Source organism: Sus scrofa, chromosome 14 (genome assembly GCF_054392235.1).
Source record: "Sus scrofa isolate SSC_HxYL_T2T_F1_AM1 chromosome 14, Sscrofa_HxYL_maternal_Yorkshire_Landrace_v2.0, whole genome shotgun sequence".
Taxonomy (NCBI): Eukaryota; Metazoa; Chordata; class Mammalia; order Artiodactyla; family Suidae; genus Sus; species Sus scrofa.
In genome coordinates this window covers 112,512,956-112,520,039 of record NC_139396.1, presented here as the reverse complement: position 1 = coordinate 112,520,039, position 7,084 = coordinate 112,512,956, and positions in this window count along the sequence as shown.

Here is a 7,084-nt window from a genome sequence, read left to right as displayed (position 1 = left end):
CACTCACTGCTGGTAGGAATGCAAAATAGTACAACCACTTTAGAAGACAGTTTGGCAGCTTCTTAGAAAGGTAAACATAGGAGTTCCCGTCGTGGCGCAGTGGTTAACAAATCCGACTAGGAACAATGAGGTTGTGGGTTGGGTCCCTGGCCTTGCTCAATGGGTTAACGATCTGGCGTTGCTGTGAGCTGTGGTGTAGGTTGCAGATGCAGCTCAGATCCCACGTTGCTGTGGCTCTGGCGTAGGCTGGTGGCTACAGCTCCGACTGGACCCCTAGCCTGGGAACCTCCATATGCCGCGGCAGCAGCCCAAGAAATAGCAAAAAGACAAAAAAAAAAAAAAAAAAAAAGAAAGAAAGGTAAACATAGTCTTACCATATGATCCATCAATCACATTCCTACATATTTACACAAATGAGATGAAAACTAATGTTCACAGAAACTTCTGCACATGAATGTGTATAGCAGCTTCATTTACAACTGCCAAAACTAGAAGCAAACGAGAGGTCCTTCAACTGGTGAATAGACAGACCAAAGAAATCCACACATTAGCATATTATTCAGTGATAAAAATAAGTGAACTATCAAACCAAAAAAAAAAAAAAAAAGGAAGAACCTTAATTGCTAAGTAAAAGCCAGTCTGAAAAGGCTATATATCATTTGCTTCTAGCTATATAACTTTTGGAAAAGGTAAAACTATAGAGATAGTAAAAAGATCAGTGCTTGCTAGGAGTTTAGAGCGGGGAAGAGGTGAAGGGAGTGTTGAAAAGGTGGAGCACAGGATAATGCTTTAGGGTGATGAGACTATATGAAAATGTAATGTTGGATACATGATGTTATGTACTTATGAAAACCCACAGAACTGTACAATATAGAGTGAACACTAAAGTGAACTAGGGACTTTAATAAGTACCAATATGGATCCGTCAATTATTAATGAACCAAACTAAGACAAAAAGTTCAAAAGAGGGCAAACTCTGGGGAAGAGGGAGTTTATGGGTACTATGAACACTGCTCAAATTTTTGTAAATCTAAAATTTCTCTAAAAAATAAGTTCTCTTTTGAGAGAGAGAGAAAGAGAAAGAGAATAGTATGCGTTGATTGTGGGGCCAGACTTTGCATGGCTTTGAGTTGCATTGAACATTTTACTAAGAACAGTGGGGTACCATTGATAGGACCCAAGTGCCCAGTGTCAAAGTTTATGGTTGAACACCTGCTATTTCCAGGCCTCTTGATGATGATGAAGGTCTTGAGACTTTTTCACTAGTTTATTGAAAAAAGAAATTCTCTGTACCTTCATGTATCTATATGAACTTACCAACTCCTCCTCCCTTTTTTTAAACAGTAAGCCTAAATTCAACATTCACTCCATATATAGGAGTTTTAGAGTTTACCATACTTTGAGGACATGAAAGGGCCCAGAGAATTCTATTTATAGCAGTAAGGTGGAATAATGATTTTTTAAAAAACAAATATAATGTAGATATAACATAACTTTATGACATTTTTGTTCTTGAAATGTCCCACCTCCCTTTTGTCTCCCCCCAGACGAGTTAAAACTAAATCTAGCAATAGTAATTGGTAAACAAGTAAGAGAGAAACGGCTGTCCAGAGGGCAGGTGCCAATAATTGCATGATGATTTGCATTACTAAATGTGGGCCAATAAAGAAGTAAAAAATCACGAGGCAGGTTAGAAAAAGTATCCACTAAAACCAAAAGAAATGGAAAATAAACTTGGTCAAATGATGAATTAGACACAGTTGAAGAGAAGGTTTGAGACTGGCAGCTATATCTGAAGAAACTACTCAAAGTGAGATTTAGAAAGGCAACTCAATGGATAAAAATTAAATGAGATGGTGCATTATGAAAGCCTTCATTAATCTGTCTTTTGGTTCAACAGTGTTATATGGAAGTCACATTCTGGACAGTCATATTCTGTCCAGCCTTAGCCTCCAGAGTACCTCTGAGCCAGCCCATGCCTCTGAATCCAGCTAATGCTGTTTTTCGTGGCCAGTGCCTTGTCTCCAGCAAGAGCTTCCAGATCCTTCAGAATTATTCGTATCAGGCCAAGGCCCATGACTATTCACTATGTGGCCAACCTGTTTTTATGAATCTCTAACACGACTCTTTAGGGCTATTTTAATTGCAACGTGTCCCTCTAAAAGGTTTATGCCACTTCTGAAAGTTGATAAGGGCACAAAATGCCTCCTTGCAAAACCAGTGTAGTGACAGTGCGTTCTTTGAAGATAAGCAGAAGTTGTCTCAAGATAAGTCAGGTTATACCTTGGATGTCTTGGAGGCTTTCATGGCTCTAGAGAAGAACTGAAGCTGGCTCTAAGAGTTCTGCATCCTCTGGGCTCTGCCAGCACAGCCCCTCATTTCTGTGACTTCCAAAAGCACTACTTCCTAAAGCAGCAAGTAAAACTCATCAAGAAGATGGGCTTCCACCTAAACAACCTCTACAGGCCAGGCTTGGGTAGTACCTCTTTTAAAGACTCACAGTCAAGCATGATTAGAAGCCTCCTGAATTCAGTGGCCTCAAGGGGCATTCCTATAGTCTCCTGGCTTCAGAGACTCCACCTCACATGAACTTTTGCTCCCAACCTGAGGGCAAATGCTTTTTCACTCCTCAGACTTTTCAAGCTGTGAACTAGGTGGCTACAGCTCTGATTTGACCCATAGCCTGGGAACCTCCATGTGCCACAGGAGCAGCCCGAGAAATCGCAAACAAACAAAAACAACAACAACAAAAAAAAGACCAAAAAAAAAAGATTTTTTTACATGGAAAAAGTTTACATTTAAAATAATTAAGTGGAAGACAGATTGAAGTCTAAAGCAGGTCTGATAATAGTTCCAGAAAAAAATAGGTAAAGTGAGGCAAAGGCAATATTTGAAAAGCATTTTCTAGGAATGGTGAAATACATTCCTAAACACATCAGAGTAAAACTGAGAAAGAGCAGAGACTAAAAGCAAATCTTAAAAGCAAATCTTAAAAGAGTGATATCATATTTAAAAAATAAATGATGTAAGAATGTTATTAAAATTATATTATTATAAAAATAAGTTCTGGTATATTGTGCTTTGATTTTTATTGACTTCAAATTATAATTATATAATAAATTATAATGAGTAAGATATATTACTAAATAAAAATTCATGAAATAATATCTTTTAATGCTGGAAGAATAATTGTTAACCAAGTTGACCATCTTTCAAGAATGAAAATAAAGATATTTTCAGGTAAAACAAAAATTAAGTGTTGATTTGTATCAAGTGTTTACTAAAGCAAAAATCTCAAAGGATATACTTTAGAAAGAGGGATGAAGAAATAGAGTGGGATCAAGATGGTGAAGGAATAAAACGTGGTGCTCATCTTCTTCCACAAAAACATTAAAAAAAAATGGAGTTCCCTCAAGGCTCAGCAGTTAACGAATCTGACTAGCATCCATGAGGACACAGGTTTGCTCCCCGGCCTTGATCAGTGGGTTAAGGATCTGGCGTTGCCATGAGCTGTGGTGTAGGTCACAGACGTGGCTCAGATCCTGCATTGCTATGGCTGTAGTGTAGGCCAGAGGCTACAGCTCCAATTCACCCCCTAGCCTGGGAACCTCTATATGCTGCAGGAGCAGCCCTAAAAAGCAAACAAACAAACAAACAAACAAACAAAACAAACAAACAAACAAAAAAACCCCAAAAAACCAAAACATCTACATGTAGAACGATTCACACAGAACATTTACTGAAGGCTGGAAGAAGACCTTAGATCTCCAGAAAGGGCAAGAAACTCTCCACATAACTGTGTAGAACAAAAGGGAAAGAGAAAGAGAGAGAAGAATAAAAGGGATTCAGGACAGGACTAGCACACCTGAGAGGGAACTGTGAAAAAGGAAATAATCTGTACCCTTGGAGGCCATCTAACTGACAGGGAGATCAGCCAGGACAGGAGGGGACCCTCAAAGCCTTAGAGAAAAGCACAGCTGCTGGACTGAGGAGGGCAAAGCAGAGAGAGAGCTGCACAGACCACTGTACTGAGGTACCATTGCCCCAGATGGCACAGCCTGAGACACTTGGGCAGGGACCAGGTGCTGAGACTCAGTCTCTGGAGGTCAGTTCCAGGGAGAGGACTAGGGTTGGCTGTGTGGAGACAGCCTGAGGGGCTAGGGAGCAGGCTGAGGGGTTGAGTACCACAGCCAAGGAAGCATGGGAGGAGGCCTGGGCCTGCAGAAGTGGGGAGCCACTGTTGGGGAGGGTGAGAGGAGGAGGGGTGGGACACCATAGGAATATCTTTCTCTGTGCACACCAGGGCTCTCAGAAAGTGGGCACCTCTTGCATGGGCTATAGGTGGTAGGTGAAACCATGGCAGCCACCTCAGACTCCAGAGGTGGGTGCTGCCTGCCACCACTAAAAGGATCCTGTGAACAAACATCACCTGTAGGCCCAGTCACCTCAGGGGTTGCTGCCAAGTAGGGCACTCAAACTGAGTGCCACCTGTTGCCCTCACTCCTCTGGGAATGCATGCACCCTGCCATTGCTGCTGCCAAAGGCTCTGGGCACTGCCTCCAACTCCTGGAGGATCACTGCCACTGCCCAGGGTACTGCAACCAGGAGCAGCCTGCGCCCCCACCTCCCCACTGTCAAGGGCCCAGCCACCAGGCACTGGCTATGGGTCTTCCCATTGCCTCCATCTCCCTAGAAGCATGCACAGGCCATACACAAGCACACCCCCATATACACACTGAGGAAAGAGATAGCAAGCATCCGAATGAAAAGCAGCCCTCATGCCAAAAAAATAGGAAGCCCTCCAAGGCTACCCAGAGATGCTCTCATATATAAACAGCCCTCCAAGACCTGTAGATAGTTGTTTTCCCTAATATCACAGAATAAGAAAAATATAAGAAAAATGAAGCAGCTCAGGAACCATTCCCAGTTAAAAGAACAGAATAATTTCCTTGAAGGAGCAAACAATGAAATATAGCTCTTCAGTCTAACAGGCACTGAGTTCAAAAAGAAGACAGTGAAAATTCTGAAGGAATCAAGAGCAATTATTAAGAGTAAAGCAGATTACTTTAGAAAAGAAATAGAAACTATAAGGAAGAGCCAAGAAAAATTAGAAAATTAATTTGCAGAGATGCAAGCTGACATAAAAGCTGTTGAAGAGCTTGATGAATATGCAGGGGAATGAATAATTGAATTGTAAGATAGAATAATGGAAATCACCCAATCAGGATAACAGACAGAAAATCAAACAAAAAAAACATGAAAGCAATATAAGGGATCTATGGGATAATATATAATCAGGCCAAGGGATTATAGAAGAAGGAAAAAAAAAGGACCAAAAATATATTTGAAGAAATTATGGCTGAAAACTTTCCAAATCTAAAGGAAACAGATATTAAGATATAGGAAGTACATGGAGTTCCCACTGTTGCTCAGCAGCAAGAAACCTGACTAGTATCCATGAATGTGGGTTTGATCCCTCGCCCCACTCAGTGGGTTAAGGATCTGGCATTACCATGAGCTGTGGGTGTAGGTCACAGACATGGCTTGGATCTGGCATAGCTGTGGCTGTGGTGTAGGCTGACAGCTGCAGCTCTGACTCGAGCCCTAGCCTGGGAACCTCCTTATGCCGCCCATGCAGCCCTGAAAGAAAGAAAGAAAAGAAAAAAAGAGAAAGGAACCACAGAGGGCCCCAAACAAGTTGAACCCAGACCCACACAAGGACATATTATAATAAAGATGGCAAAAGTTAAAGAGAGGATTCTAAAGGCATCACTAAAATCAGAAGGTTTAATTATAAGGGAACTCCCATAAGGCTATCAGCTGATTTTGCTATAGGCCAGAAGAGAGTGGCAAGATATATTCACAGTTTGAAAAGGGAAAAAATTTCCTTAGAATACTCTACTGAGCAAGACTTATCACTTAGACTAGAAGAAGTAAAGAATTTCTCCAACAAACAAAATTAAGAGAATACAGCAATACTAAACCGGCTCCACTAAATACTGAAAAGGGCTCCACTAAGTAGAAAAAAAGTAAGAAGATATAGGATGGCAGAAATGAATATCGGAAAGTAATCATTTAAATAAGCCAGTATACAGATCTAAAAGGAAAAAAAAAATCTATCTGTAAAAGTGATGATAAGCATAAGGAACAGCAAAAGGATAAACACGAAGATATATAAAATGATGCCAAAATAATAAAATGTGGGGAAGGAAAGTAAAATCTGGACTCTTTTCTTTTTTTTTTTTTTTGTCTTTTTGTCTTTTCTAGGGCCATACCCACGGCATATGGAGGTTCCCAGACTAGGGGTCTAATTGAAGCTGTAGCCGCCGGCCTACACCAGAGCCACAGTGACACGGGATCCAAGCTCCATCTGCGACCTACACCACAGCTCACAGAAACCCTGGATCCATAACCCACTTAATGAGGCCAGGGATTGTACTCACAACCTCATGGTTCCTAGTTGGATTTGTTAACCACTGAGCCATGACAGGAACTCCCCTCTCTCTCTTTTTTTTTTTTTTAAATTGTGTTTGAGCCTATAAGACTATCAGGCTAAAGCAAGCAGATATAGAAAGGGTTTAACATACTTGAAAAACAGGGCAACCACAAACAAAAAACAAACACATTAACAAATACTAAAAAGAAGAGGACACAAGCATAAAATAAAAGGACACCATCCTACCAAAACAAGAAAGGAACTAAGGAGAAACATAGAATTAACTGGAAAATAAGGTTTAAAATGGCAATAAATACATATTTATCAATAATTACCACAAATGTCAATGGACTGAATGCTTCAATCATATTACACAGAGTGGCAGACTGGATAAAAAAACAAGAGACTGTAAGAGACTGATCCCTATAAGAGACTCATTTTAGGGCAAAGGACACATATAAATTGAAAGTGAGGATGGAAAAAGATATTTCATGCAAATGGAAAAGACAGGAAAGCAGGATTTGTAAGATTCATATCAGACAAAACAGACTTTAAAACCAATGCCATAAAAGACACTATTTAATGATAAATTATCATTTCAAGATGTTACAATTATTGATATATATACCCCTAATATAGGAGCACCCA